Consider the following 13,744-nt stretch of genomic DNA (forward strand, 5'->3'; position numbering starts at 1 on the left):
TCCATTCTCCTAACCCCAGAAGATCAGCTACTGTAACAAAATAAGATCCATAAGAGGGAATATTAAGGAATATTAAGGAAGACTGTACTCAAGCCACAGTTCAAAGGCTCTAAGAAAACACAACCAAGGCAAAGTCTAATCCATCAGTGGCCCGTGGCCATCTACATTCTTCATTTTTTACAAGTTAAGTAGGGTTAAGCCAGGTCAGCCCTTGGATAAAAGTTCTCGAAAGAAGTCCTAAGTACCACATAAAGTGTTGTTCATGATTATGTAAATGTCAATCCTGTGCAAACAAGCTGGAAGAATTTTCCAAAATACCTATTTCATAGTGGAAAATATCTTCTGGAATATTGCTGATGAAGAGAGAGTAGGAACTAATTGGGCATGAGCTCTGTTCGGTTTGTTAGATTTCTTGGAAAGCTTGTGAAGCAATTGGTACGGCTGCACCGGATGGTTCGGGTGGTGGATTAACTACCAGAGTTCCTGATCCAAAGGGAAGACCACCCATTTTTACTGTAACAAGATGGTTCGAGAAAGTTCCAGATAATTGCAGCCTGGGATGAGCACATCGCACTTTTAAGCTATCAACACAAGCAAAAGGAAGAGCTGATGCAATTATCTAAGTCCTTTAAGGAAAAAAAAAAAGTAGAGAAAGAGACATATTAACACAGGTTTGAAATCTTTAGTGGGCTCTCTGTTCATAAACTCCATCAATTAATACCCATAATTTTTTTTCCTGAATCCCTCAGGCTTATATAGAAAAATGCAAAGTGAAAGGGGAATGGGAGAAAACTGCAAGGAAGCAAACTTTTGCTTCTAAAGGGTCAATTATGATGGAGTAAAATAGGAGGGCTGTTTAGAGATCTGAGGTAGGAGTGTGAATCTTTTGTGTTTTAAATGCACTGGTGTATTTTTACAGCACTGTTATATTATGCAAATCCAATTTGCAATCCCAGTGTTGTTGATAAGAATGGTGGTTCTCGAAAGCATTATGAATTAAACCTAAAGTAAATTTTTTAAAAATCCACTTCAAGGATTGGGTTAAACTGTAAGTTAAGAAGATTTTCTAATAGTTTCCATTCTTCAGTAGGAAAGTTTCAGGGACTCTTAATAAAAGTAGATGAATTATAGCGCTTGTTGATACGGATGGGTTCAAAAAATACTTGAAAACAAAATGCAGCAAATGAGTGGAGAGCCAGTATATATAGAAAGAGGGTTGTTGTTTTCTTCTTTAACTTTTAAAGACCAATATTATTCATTTAATGATTCTGTTGACTTTATACGGACTAAAACTTCTGGGATGAATTAATAGTCAAAGCAAGTAAAATCAATGTATACTATATATGGTATTTTTAAATATGGGAGAGTATTTTATAGTACTTAATTTAGACCATGGCGTATAATATTGTTTAATAAGTTTCCACTGAATTAATTAATAAATGAATGAATGGCAGGTACGGAAGAAATCCTGACTTTGTTAACATGGATTAACGGTGAAATATGCACAATGCATACTTCAGTTCCAAAAGACAAAAGAAATGTTTTAAAGGAGGGACCTTTTGGAAGAAATGCCATGAATGCATTCATATTTTCATCCAGCATTTCTTGAACATCTACTATGTGTCACATACTATTAGATACAGGTGCCAACTAAAAATTGTACCTTGCCATCTGCCTCTACAAGGATGAAGTCATTAGCCACTGCAGTCGCTCACCTTCAACACACCCTGAAAGGAGTTCAGGGTGGAGATCAGGAGTGAAGCACTCAGTGCTCTGGGAAAAACTGGCAGAAGAGGCCTTCAGATAGAAAAGATTTTATGAACCCAATTCTTGCATCTTCACTTATCTAGAAAAGCACTAAAATCATTAATGGTGACATCTTCTCCTTGTGACTAGCGGCAAACCTCTGCCAAAATGTGTGCTGGATGCATGTCCCTCCTTCACTAAAATCATATGTACTACTGAGCTTCCTTCCTACCTCTTTGGGGCCAGTACCTCGGAGCTGTCTGAGATGCTGTCTCCAGGGCTATAGTCCTCCTTTTGCCCCAAATAAAAGTTAACTCACAACTCTCACATTGTGCATTTTTATTTAGTCGACACAGGAAACAGGAAGTTGAATAGCTGGATTTCTCTGTCCTCAGGGAGTTTGCTTATTGTCCTCGAGAAAGTTTGTAACTTTGACAAGTATCTTCCCCGACGGAGAACTGCTCCATCCTCTGAGTGATTTCACATTTTCTAGTTCAATCTTTTTGCTGTTGTAGTAAATGAGTCCCAGAAAATTAGCGAATCTGGTTTTAAAGGTCGAAAGACTGAAATAATGAAATAACTACTTTTAATGCGTTAATGGCATTCTTATTCTCAAATTCCTTGTGCAATGGCTTTAGGAATGGATATTAGAGAAGTGGATGGTCAACCAGCTTTGGATAGCTTCTCAGACACAAGTTTTGAGGTGCACCGTCTAACCTCAAGCTCGTGTTATTTGGATCCCATCTAAAATAACCCGGCAACAGTAATCAAACAATCTGGCAGCGTCTCTTAGAGATGCTAATCCTTGCTTCCCAGCAAAATTCCAAAATGGCTCTGCTGGCTTTCTCAACTCCTCTTAGGAGGATTAGCAGGAAAAAGTCTTATTTTCTTTACTTCCTGTCCTCAACAGCTGGAGGGAGTTGAGTGGGCTTTTAAGGCATGTTAGAAATACTATGACTTATACAGAATTTCAAAGTCTGCAACATTGCTAGGCTAGAAAGCCATTAAATAAATAGGATATAGTTTGTGACACCATGATTTATCTTGTTGGGAGTCACCATTTGTATTCCCTAGGAGGAAAAACATGTTGTGGAGAAATAAACTTCTCACAATGAGGGGAAAACTATTAGCCTAATGTAAATTGCCCTCTCGGCAGCTCTCCACTTCGCCATGGATAAGGTGTGCTGGAATAAGTCATTTGACACCAGCAAGCAGGCCTGGCCTTGTCCAGGTCACCTTCACTGTATATTCAGGGGTGGGTGGCTCTACAGACGATGATTTCAGAGCCAGTGCCCCTCTGGAGGGTCCCACTGATGCTATTACACTTTGGGTGTCTTGCTGGAATGGTAGATTAGACATGTGAAACTTTGGCCTGTTTTCTTTTTGAAAAATATATTTTTTTTAATGCTGAAAATATCAAATTTATTTTCACAAGCAAAATCCTAGGGGAAATGAGGAAATGGGCCATAAATTCCTTTTTTAAGTATCCACTAGTGCCTCTGTTCTGTTTATTTTAGGTTTTAGCTTGCAGTAGGCCCTCCCGCCTCTTGCTGCCCCCAGTTAAGTTGTTGCTGTGCACTCTGCAAAGCAGACATGCCAATTCTTCAGGAATAAGGTTGAGCATTCAACCGTCCAGGCCCAAAAGACAACAAATCTAAGATAACAGGAAGAGGCTAGTCAGACAGTGAAATAAGTCAGGTTCATTTCAGTCGACAGAGAGAGAAATTTTATGCATTAAAGAGAATCTAAATGGCTTTATTAGACCACTAATGTTTAAAAACCTCCTTTTACTTCTGTAATGACCTTTTCTCCTTGTTCTCTCTGATAGTCTACAATTCGATTTATTTCTCTGCAATACACAATTAACTTTTGATCATAAGCTTTTATTTTCCAAGACATGTTGTTTCAGCTTGGTTGTCATTTTTACTCTATATCTTTCTCTTTTCACCTTAAAGAACTTTAATTTTATTTTTGGGGGTCATTTCTCTAACTTCAAATAGACTTAATTCCCTTTCTTGAAAAATATAATTGATGCTTGTCTTCTGTATTTTTTTCTCCCCTATTCTCTCTACTCAAAAACATTATCAACTGCCTTAAGAAGACTGCTTTAAGGGTTGATACTGGAACTCTGAGGAAGGCATTACATTTTAGAATGACAGCACATTTGTCATTTAAGTCACTATGGAACAAGTAGAGTCCATTTTATATAGAAACTTCATACTGTTGACACTGAAGTACCTTATGACTATCTCAGAATACTCTTTACAGGTGTTTTGCCTAGAGCTGTTAGTATAGTTAATTTGGTAACAATCCCCCCTTTAAACGTACCTAATGTTCCCAAATGTTCTTTGCCCGCTGGTCCACCTGCTGCCCTCACACGACTCATTGAGAGCAAGGATGGACCCTCTGCCTCCTTTGAACAGAGGCCTGCATTTTATCTGTAGGATAACACGTAGCACATGCTCAGGGTATTGACAGCTATTCTTGGCTATTAGATCACACTGGAGTTTCTGCCTCGGTTCATCAGAAAGAGTTGTTGTTATGGTAGATATTTGTTGGCTGACTGTTTTTACATCATTCTCTTCATCCTTTTCCATAACAGCATCCAATATCTATCTGATTCTGAGAAAAATGATTATACCTCTGGGTCGAAGGCGGAGCGCATGACTTAGGCCAATCTAATCAGTGTATTCTATTCATAGGTTATAATAATTAGTTACGGTTTGGGCATATATGTTAAGCCTTCTAATTTAAGCCATGCAAACAGATGAAATGTCCTTTGTTCTCCTAAAAATGTTGGGACATTGATGCTGTTGTTGAAGAAATTAACAAGAGAGTGTGTTACTCTCAGTGCAGTTGCAGCTATTTTGGGACCATGAGGTAAGCCAGTCTTAAGATGAATCCTATGCAGAAAAACAGAAAGGAAAAAGATCTTGAATACATAACTGAGTAGCTCAATCAGGGTTTGCCTGTAGCTTACCCTCCCTCTGGTGTTTTTAATTACATGAGTCTGTAAATCCTCCCTTGTAGTTTAAACACATTGAGACTAGTTTTCTCTACTTTTTACTGAAAGTATTCTCACTAGCAAAGATGTATACTGACCAACATCCCCAATAACATTCTTAACGCAGTGTAAAAGTATTCCACTCCCTTAAACAGATAAGAAAAATTGCCATGATACCTTGGAATTAGACAAAATTGATAAAGATGACTGGGCCTTCCCTCTGGAAGGGACCATAACTACAGGAAACCCCATAAACCACATTCATTTGCATTTTAGGCTACTCCATTCCAGACTCTAAGCAACAAGGGAGTAGAGAACATGCCTACTTATTTTGCTTTAAGTTGTACTGAACATATTATTATTTCTAAGAAACATTTAATGGTGTTGGTGACATTTCACTTAATATTTAATTTCTTTTGCTAACTATAATAAAGTAATGGTACTTGATATAATAAAATCTTCTAGGAAAATAAAATAAGGGAAAGAAGTTATGTAGTTTAGGAAACTCTTAGAATTAATGGCAGGGTCAGAAAGTTCAGTAGCATTCAATAAAAGTTTTCTGAGGCCAGCTAAGCCCCAGATACCAAGATCGGTGCCAGAGACACAAAATGAATAATTGTGGTTTCTGCTCTCATAGTGCTCACATTTTAGGCCCGAGAAAGCCAGTGAGTTTTGTTGTGTCATGTGTTAGCTTTGAGAAATCCGTCATTTGGTTACCTGCAGACTGGTGCTGAGAAGAAGGCTCAGCTTGTGTTTTGAGTCACTCAGAAAGGGCTACTGGGTCAAGATTTGCATGAAGCTTGTATGACTTCTGTAACCCATTAATAATATTTGCTATGGGCACAAGAATGGCCGGTGATGGAATAAGCTTTTATATTTGCTACCCCCTGGCTAAGGGCACAGAATTTAGGGGTCAGTTCCAATCCCATATGCCTTCAACTAAGTCATTCCAATAATATATGTTCAAATCTCACATGATAATGGTACAATGCTCACAAACATAGTATGTTTGCACCCAAGACCTAAAGATGCCAAGAAGGGTTTTGAAGAAAATCTTGAAACAAACTGCAAGAATATAAGAAAATTCTCCTGAAAACAAAACAAAACCACCCTAGACGTAGTCTTTCTCTTTGCTTAGTTTTTTTTTTTTTTTTTTGGTTTTTTGGGTTTTTTTTTGTGGTACGCGGGCCTCTCACTGCTGTGGCCTCTCCCGCCGCGGAGCACAGGCTCCGGATGCGCAGGCCCAGTGGCCATGGCCCACGGGCCCAGCCACTCCACGGCATGTGGGATCTTCCCAGACCGGGGCACAAACCCGTGTCCCCTGCATCGGCAGGCGGACTCTCAACCACTGCGCCACCAGGGAAGCCCTCTTTGCTTAGTTTTATAGTGAAACTATTGGAATTAATGAATAAGATACTTGTGTTGTCTAATGACCTCTGACCGTGCTGAGCCTGGGTAGATATGATACATGTGAACCAAGCGAACACAAATTTTGGTGGCCCTGATAATTTTGTCCACTGCAGCTTTTGCAAGGCAGTTGGCTGAACCCAAATTTCCTGAAGAAGATCACATTTTCTCTAGTGGGACGTGGCCCAAGAAAGCAGCTCAAAATGGTTAGCGTGGATCTAGAAAAGAAAGTGTATTTTAGTATTCTCATGTCTCTAATTTAATTCCAAAATGTAAGCGTCCTACCCCCAGCACAGTTAAATGCTTTTTGTAGTATGTGGAAGGAGAGTAGGAGGGAATTCAACCTGCCAGAGCCCCACAGATTTATACCTCATAATAGCTACCAATGCGCCACAGTAAAATTTTATGTTTCAGCTAAATTACTAATGACTTTCAGGCCCGTGCCAGAAATTTTAGGGTAGGCTTATAAAGGGAGAGGAGAGAATGTACAGTCAAGCCTTCTTAGGAGTGGTGTGTGTGTGTGTCCATGTGTGCAGACGTGTGTGTTTCTCATTTGGGATTATGGGACACGTGCTCATCATTTTTTGCCATCTTGATGAAATGTAATTAGCTTCTGGCAGGCCACCCTTCCCTCTCTCCGACGCTGGGGCTCTTTTGCATTTTCACATGGGTTATGCACAGGCGGTTAGAGCAGGGGGTTATTTTGTGGCCTTATGCCTTTACTCCAGGGGTGGTCACTTTTTTTAAGTTTTTTTTTTTTTTTTTTTGATGTTTTGGGCTTCACAGTGATTTACAGATTAAGGCTCTGGCCTGTGCCGGGGCCAGCAGGGCTGCTGTTCACGGACACATCTTGCTGCTGGGAAGCAGTGGCTCTTTGCTTACCCTCTCATTATAGTTCTTAGCCCGCATTTCCTTTTGGCACAGAGCGCTTGGTTATTTTGACTATGTGCTGGATTTCCCTCCCCCCTCTATCCCCTGCTGACTTGTGAAAATGACCACAGAAGGGGGAAGCAGGTGATGGGAGGGAGTTGCTAGACTGTACCCACCTGGGGCCCTTGAAATTTCTCCTTAAGCAGGAGGGTTTCTCTAGAAGAAGCCTCAGAGTGGCAGGTTTGCTTTGCTCATGTTCATCTAGTCCACCCCCCCACCCCTGATTCTGTCTTCATTGTTTCTTTCTTTTCTTTTCTTTTCTTTTTTCCTTTCTTTCCTTTCCTTTCCTTTCTTTTCTTTCCCTCTCTTTTTTTTCACTGTAGGGTCTTTAGGGAACACAAGTAGCTCACAGTGCTCTGGAGAGGAAAGGGAGTCCTCCTTGGCTTGTTCTACTACTAAGGACACTGACCACTTCCCTCATGATCTCAGGGCTCTTTGACAATGTGCCTCTGTGGGTGAGCTTTACAAATGTGCAAAAGACAAAAATGAAAATATAGCTAAAATGATCGATGCTAAGATTAAGAGCAAAAGCCATCAAGGCTTCTGTGTAATGATAAAAAGCCACAAACCAAGCGTTCATAGAGATGGATCTTTCCTTTGATCTTTTTTCTCTGGTTTTTACTCAAAACTGCTGACATATAATGCTATTTTGATTTTATTCTGTCCTATTTCTTTTACAATGTACTTTTTTTTCTTTTGCGGTACGTGGGCCTCTCACTGCTGTGGCCTCTCCCGTTGCGGAGCACAGGCTCCGGATGTGCAGGCTCAGCAGCCATGGCTCACGGGCCCAGCTGCTCCGCGGCATGTGGGATCTTCCCGGACTGGGGCATGAACCAATGTCCCCTGCATCGGCAGGCAGACTCTCAACCACTGTGCCACCAGGGAAGCCCCTATGTTCTCCTTTCTTTAGTGTTCCCTTCCTAACTCCTTTTCTGTCTCTTCTGGGCCTGGAGGCACAAGAAGACTGTAGCATCTTCCATTAAGTCTGTTGAACAATCTCTGGGTTTACCCCACTGCGATGGGACAGGGGCCCTCTCTTGTCAGGGCTGATGTCTTAGTGGGGCTAACTAACTGAGCTGTGGGTCTGCTCATGAAGTTTACTCAGCTGGTTTTGCTTTGGTAGGGGGCCTCTGAGACCTTCTTCAAAACTGCCCCCTCAGCTGCTCTGGGTTTCTTTTGAAACATCCACGAGCTTGGCCCACAAGGTAGGACTGAGTGGTACCAGGGTGTTCAGAGGTCTTCCAAAGACTCCCAGAAAATACCAGTTTATGGAGCTGATGGCCAGGAATGGTGTTTAATTCTGAGTTTGCTGCTTGTGAGGAGGCTATCACCTCTCTGCATATTAAATCTCCCCAAAGGTGCCCAGCATGATATACTTTTCACATCAGTTTGCTGTGAGGAAGAAGGAATAGAGCTTCCCGGGTGGCGCAGTGGTTGAGAGTCCGCCTGCCGATGCAGGGGACACGGGTTCGTGCCCCGGTCCGGGAGGATCCCACATGCCGCGGAGCAGCTGGGCCCGTGAGCCATGGCCTCTGAGCCTGAGCGTCCGGAGCCTGTGCTCCGCAACGGGAGAGGCCACAACACTGAGAGACCCGCGTACCGCAAAAAAAAAAAAAAAAAAAAAAAAAAAAGAAGGAATCGTGGCAGACCTGTGGCTCTTGGAAACTCATCAGTGTGACTTGGCAGCATTAGAAATTGGGGCCTATGCTGAGGGCACTCAGCCCCGTTTGGAATGAGGGTTCTTATTCCTTATTTGGGTGCAATGATGTCTACGGGACAGGAATTCCTACAAATCTTCTATCTTTTCCTTTCTTCTCTAATTATATGAGCTTTTTTTTCATGGAGGATTATTACCTGCAGCTCATTTTTACAGCTATTATTTTATTTCATTTTTACCATTTCAAGATGGTACCACCATGGAGTTCAAAGAGGCAAGATAGAAACTCAAGACCCAGAGTCTACAATCAGAAACAACAATAACCACAGCTTCCGATTCCCAGTTCAGCTGTCCTTCCATTATATTATGCTGCCCTCTGCGGAGTGGAGCACAGAGAATGAGCAGGTCTGAGATGTATCTATGCTCTGAGAACACAGTCTTAGGTAGAGCCATGGTGGAGCTTGCTGGTGATAGTTTGTGCAACGTGCAATGTACTCGTGTTAAGCTATTTCACCCCTTGTCACTTGCTTTCTTCATTAAAATAAAGTAAAATACACTAAAATAAAGGCAAACTATAATTTTTTAACCTTTAAAAATCAGCTAGTCTTCAGATGATGTATTCGTTTCCTACAGCCCCTGTAACAAATGACCACAAACTTAGAACGACAGAAATTGATTCTCTCACAGTTCTGGAGGCCAGAAATATGAATTGAGGTGTTGGCAGGGCCATACTCCCTCCAATGGCTCTAGGGGAGAATCTTCCCTTGTCTCTTCCAGCTTCCAAAGGCACCTGACATTCCTTGGTTTATGGTAGCATCACTCCAATCCCTGTCTGTTATCATATGGCTTCTTCCTTGTGTGTCTGTGATTATTCCCCCTTCTCTTCTCCTATAGGGACTTGTCTTTAGGGTGGGATTTAGGGCCCACCGTAATCCAGCATGATTTCATCCTGGATCCTTAACTGCATGACACCTGCAAAGACTCCTTTCCCAAATAATGTCACATTTAGTGGTTTTGTGAGTTAGGACATGTACCTATCATTTGGGGATTCATCATTCAACCCATTAGTGATGATTAAGAAAAATGCTCTGTATTTATATGGCGTGGAGGTGAAAAGTATTGAGTCAGTATAATTAGATGCAAAGAGTAGAATATAGTAAGATTATGCAGTTCAGATTGCACGGATGTTTTACTGAGAAAATTCCTTTTAAGGAAAGCAATTCCTTCTACAGCATGAATGGATAGAATGAAGAGTGAAGGAGGTAGGGAAAAGGGGCAGTGAGGATCAACAAACATGCTCAGGTGTGTGTTACCCTGGAAGATTTCTGTTTCCATATTCCTGAGTGGCAGGAAGGATCCTTCAGTCTTGGAGTTTCTTGGAGATCCTGTTCCAATAGAGAAATCACTTCAAGGAATTTTAGGTCTGAGGCCAATTGTACTTGTCCCAGAGTTTCAAGGGTAGACTCTTTCTCCCTGTGGTTCTGGTTGATTGTCATAGGGGAACCATGAGGATGATGAAGACTCTTCCAGCTGAAAGCTGCCAGACAGTAAGACAGAATCTGCCCGTATAGATAATATACACTGATATGAACTTCAGCAAAACAAGAGAACAGAGTCAGGATTTTTAGGGACAGTCTTAACTACAGTGTTCCTATGGCTGGTTCCTCATCCCTTCACAGCTCACCTCCTCAATGACTCCTTCCCCAAACAACCTTTCCGAAGGAAAAACCAGCCAATTTTCCTCTCTGCTCCTCAGCTGATTTCCTTTATGACACTTACCGTGACTTGTAGTACAGTAAGTCCCCTACATATGAACGAGTTCCAGTCTGAGAGCATGTTCGTAAGTCCAATTTGTTCGTAAGTCTAACCAAGTTAGCCTAGGTACCCAACTAACACAATCGGTTATATAGTACTGCACTGTAATAGGTTTATAATACTTTTCTCACAAATAATACATAAAAAACAAACACAAAATATAAAGAAAACATTTTTAATCTTACAATACAGTACCTTGAAAAGTACAGCAGTACCAGCTACATCACCACTGCTTTTACACTTGCTTCCAGACATTCCGGGTTTGAAATAAAGATACTGTACCACTGTAATCTATACAGTCCCGTATAGTAAAGTACACAAAAACACAACCACTTGTAGAGGATGCACACACATGACAATGTATGCCAGACGCATGAACTAACATGTGATTGGACAGGCAAGCATGCACATTCGCATCTTTGAAAGTTCGCAACTTGAAGTTTTGTATGTAGGGGACTTACTGTAGTTTCTTTTCTTGTTTTGGATCTGTCCCCAGTGAGCTCCATGATGACAGAGATTGGGTCTGCCTTGTTCATCACTGAATCCTCCCAGGGCCTTTGTAAATGTCTGGCTAGTAGGACCTTATGAATAAATATTTGTGGAATAATGAGAAAGTGAGAAAATGAAGGAAGTAGCCTGCTTATTGGTGAGCTGAGACAGAGGCAGGAAAATACCCTGGGCTGAAATCAAGACAACGTTTGATGTAAAGGAAGTGGTGGGTTCAACGATCCAAGGAAGAGGATAGTGACAAAAATCTTTCATCAATTTCTCCCTTCTTACTACTACTGATATCCCTGCTACAATTTCCCATAAATAATAGTAGAATATTAAAATTAAAAGACTCTTGGAGAGTTTTAAATTTAAGAGAAATACCAGAAGCACAATAAATAAAACCAAAAGTAATTAATGGGTTATGAGTTAAAGCTACTGAAAATATTATATATATTCACTGGAGTCAAATTTCCTGTTAGGAATGATAATAGGAGAAAGAACAGACTTTGATGTCCTGCCAAAAGCCACCCGTATGGTGATCCTTGTTACTGTGATGTGGGCACCTGGCCTACAGATTTCAGAATTCTGTGTGGTTTCTGTCAACCAAATTTCTGAAGGAGCCAGCAGAAAGGGGTAGGGGTGGGAAATGTGTTATCTATAAAAGTCAACCACAAAAATAATTTCCAAGTGCCACTAAAGGCCTCAATTTAGGCTGTAAAAGCCAAAACATTTAGAATAAGCTATTGTAACTTCTCCCAAGTGTGGTAACACACATGGCCAACAGCATGCTGGATGGGGGAAATGCAGAATATGTCAACATGGGTGGGGAAGTGCGAGAGGCAGTGGGGTAGGACAGGGAAGTGAACTTCATGGGTTTTAAGATTTGCTCTGCCCTTTTGGGAATTTCACTTCTGACTTAAAATTAATCTCACTCAATCATTTGGCATTTATTGTGATATGCCCATTGTATTTTTCAAAAGTATCTGTGGATGAAAGGATACATATACCACTGAGTAGAATATATTTAGAAACTGTGATCAATGACGTCAAAATCTAATTTCCTATCTGGACGCAACTAAAACCATCTATTTACTAACAGTTAAAAAGATTCAGTCTTTTTTGATGACCGTTCTTCTAAATCAAGATGTGGTCATAAAAACTGCACCCAGGGAGTCAAGATGGCAGTGTGGGAACACACGGAGTTCGAGTCTCCCCACAACGAGGGCACCTGCCAGATGCTGGTGGGGGACCTCAACACCCAAGGAGGTGGAAGAAACCCCTGAACGACCAGATAGGATGTTGGGGTGAGTGAAGGAGGAGGAGAAGTGGAGACTAGACAGGACCAGTGCCCCTGAGGGGTGGCTGTGAGAGGGGAGGGGTTCTAATGCCTGGAGGAACCTCAAATCCTCGGGGGCTCAGAGGATCAGGGGGAGAATGCCTAGCATTTCCCCTGCCCAATCGGGCCCCGGGAAGCCCGGGTTTCCCGGGCCGGGTCCTTGGTTCTGCATGGGTCCTAGGGGCATGGGAGAGAGGGTGGAGGAGGGAAGAGGAGGAGAGGCGGATGGTGGGGGGGGGGACCCTCCAGGACTGGAGGATCAGGGAGGTGCGGCAGGCATTTCCCCTGCCCACTTGGGCCCGGGAAGTCTGTTGGGCTTTCAGGTCTGGTCCCCTGCCTTCCAGGGCCCCCTCTGGCCATGTGGGTCCTAGGGTCATGGTGGGGGGAGAAGAAGATAGGCCAGTGGGGAGGGAGACACCAGAATTGGAGGATTGAGGGAATGCTCCTAGTGTTTCCCAACCCCCCTCTGGCCCAGGGAGCCTCCTATGGTCCTGGACCTCGTCCTCTGCCCTCCAAGGCCAGAGGCACTCCTGGGTCCCTCCTGCTGTGTTGAGTCTAAGCCTCACCCCCATCCCCCCAGGACCTTTTTCTGCCCTGTGAATCCTAAGCATAGGCCCCACCCACTGCCTAAACCCTGCCGCTGCCTAAACCCTGCTCCCCATAGCCAAGGCCCTTTCTGGCTTTTTTTTTCTGCTTTCTTTTGTCATTGTGATTCTCTTTTACCTTCTGGTTGTTGTTTCATCTATATTTTTATTTTTTAATTTTTTCTAATATACCTGTTCGTTTTCTATCTTATTTTATTTTTTACTCTTTGTTATTGTTCTGCTCCTTTTTTTCTTTTCTTTCCTTTTCTTTTTTCTTGTTGCCCCACATGGCTTGAGGGATCTTGGTTCACAAGCTGTCAGTCAGGCCTGAGCTCCTACTGTGAGAGCTCTGAGTCTGAGCCACTGAACTAACAGAGAACCTCAGATCCCAGGGAATATTCATTGGAATGAGGTCTCCCGGAGGTCCTCACATTGGCACCAAGACCCAGCTCTACTCAACAGCTTACAAACCCCAGTGCTGGAAGCCTCAGGCCAAAACAACCAGTAAGACAGGAACAAAATCCCACCCATCAAAAAAAAAAAAAAAAAAGAGATGACAAAAAAAATGTCCAGATGAAAGAGCAAGATGAAACCTACAAGGCCAAATAAATGAAGAGGAAATAGGCAACCTACCTGTAAAAGAATTCAGAGTAATGATAGTAAAGACACAGAAACTCAGAAATAGAATGGAGGCATGGATTGTAAAAATACAAGAAACGTTTAACAAAGATCTAGAAGAACTAAGGAACAAACAGAGATGAGCAACACAATAA

Source organism: Hyperoodon ampullatus (assembly GCF_949752795.1).
Source record: "Hyperoodon ampullatus genome assembly, chromosome: 1".
In the NCBI taxonomy this organism is placed as follows: domain Eukaryota; kingdom Metazoa; phylum Chordata; class Mammalia; order Artiodactyla; family Ziphiidae; genus Hyperoodon; species Hyperoodon ampullatus.